The following is a 1,882-nucleotide window of genomic DNA, read 5'->3' on the forward strand; positions in this document are numbered from 1 at the left end:
ACAGGCGTGCACCACCACAGCTGGCTGAGATACACAGTTCAGAGTAATCAAGGCTGTTAAGAAAAGGTAAAGTGTTACCGTTTTGGTGTTCTTGTTTTTTTGTACCAGGGATTGAACCCAGGGGTGCTTCACCACTGAGACACATTTCCAGCCCTGTTTTATGTCTTATTTAGAAATAGGGTCTTGCTGAGTTGCTTGGGGCCTCACTAAATTGCTGAGGCTGGCTTTGAACTCGTGATCTTTCTGCCCAGCCTCCCGAGCCACAAAAACACCAAAACCATACCACTTTAGCCTAAAAAGCTGAGCCTGGAGGGCCTGGGCTTGACCTTCAGCCAGGAGCCTTTCTGAGTCCTCATGGAGCTCATTATCTTTTCAGCTCCCTGCCAGGGATCTCCCTATCAGCTGCGCCACCTTGCCTGGCCTTTTGGTGTTGTTTTTAAACAAAGGTAAGGTGGCTGCTTGCTTTCCCTCTTTCTCTTCCTCCCTCCCTTCCCTTCTCTGCCCTTCCCTTCCTTTCCCTTCCCCTTCTCCTTCCTTCTTCCTTCTTTTCTTTCTGTAAGGTCCTTGCTTAGCATTTGGACTGCCATCTTAAGGGACAGCCACCATTTTAAGGAAAAAGTTTCGCTTTCCCCCCCAAGGGCGTTTCTGAGAAAGGCTCACCACTCCCTCATCCCAACCCAACCTCTAACCGCCTGCATTAGGACCCGCCCAGCTCTGATTGCTGAGCCGGCTCCATAAAAGTCCCAGAACCCAAGCCTGCTTTGCCTCTCTCCACTATAGAGAGATGGCCTTTATTTGTCAGCTCTGACAAATAAACTCTGTGGTGTATCTCTGCCTGGTCTCAGTCTTTCATTTCTCATTTACCTGTCTCTCATTCCTTGCTGTCCCTTCTCTCCCTCCCTCCCTTCCTTTATTTCTTTTTTTCCTGAACCCAGGCACTCTACCACTGAGCTACACCCCCAGCCCTTTTACTTATTTTTAAAATTTGAAACAGGGTCTCACTGAGTAGCTCAAACTGGCCTCAATCCTGCAATTTTCTTGCTTCAGCCTCCTGAGTCGCTGGAATTACAGGTGTGCGCCGCCACATATTTTTGGGGTGGGCACTGGCTGAATCCAGCCAGCTGGGGTCCAGGCGGTTCCCTGGTCTAGGCTGCCAGTAACAGGAGCACCTGGGCGTGGCTTCAGATGGCATGCCCGTGGCCCTCAGCAACCGACTGACTTTCTGTGAGCCTCAGTGTTCTCATCTGGGCCTTGAAGATGGTGAGCCCAGTGGGGCAGGACTAGGTGAGGATCAAGAGAAGATGGCTGTAAAGGGCTCAATCAGTACTGCCCTGAACTGTGGCCCTGCGCTGTAAGAGGGCCTCATTCTGGTCCTCTTCTGCCTGTTCTCTGTCCCACTGGGACAAACAGTGAGGGCTTCTAAGGTTCCTAACTTCAAGGTTTGGGGGCAGTTTAACCTGGGTCTCCTGCCTGTCTCTATAGACTCTCCAAGGGACTAGGCCGCCTCTTCTAAACCTCTTCCCTGTGGCCCCTTCTGGGGGAAGAAGCTAAAGGTGGGACAAAGGTCAGATTTGAGCCAGACCAGATGGTCCTACAGGAAGTGGGGAAGGTGCCTGCCTTTGGGTCTATTCTCCCCACAGAGAAAAGGGTCAAGGTTCTGGGAGTGGAGGAAACTGAGGGCCTCAATCAGGCTGGAGGACACCCCCACTCTGGGACCTTTGGAAGGAGGAAATCTTCCCAGAGGGGAGGAGAGTTAGCCCTCCAGTCCTTAAAAGGAGAGGACCTGAGACAGCTGTGGCTGGTAGTGAGCCACAGGCTGGGAGGGAGAACTTATCCTGTCCCCAGCCTCAGACCAGAGCCCACCCCCCCCCCCAGGGGACTC

The sequence above is a fragment of the Marmota marmota genome, unplaced genomic scaffold (assembly GCF_001458135.2).
Source record: "Marmota marmota marmota unplaced genomic scaffold, marMar, whole genome shotgun sequence".
Classification (NCBI taxonomy): domain Eukaryota; kingdom Metazoa; phylum Chordata; class Mammalia; order Rodentia; family Sciuridae; genus Marmota; species Marmota marmota.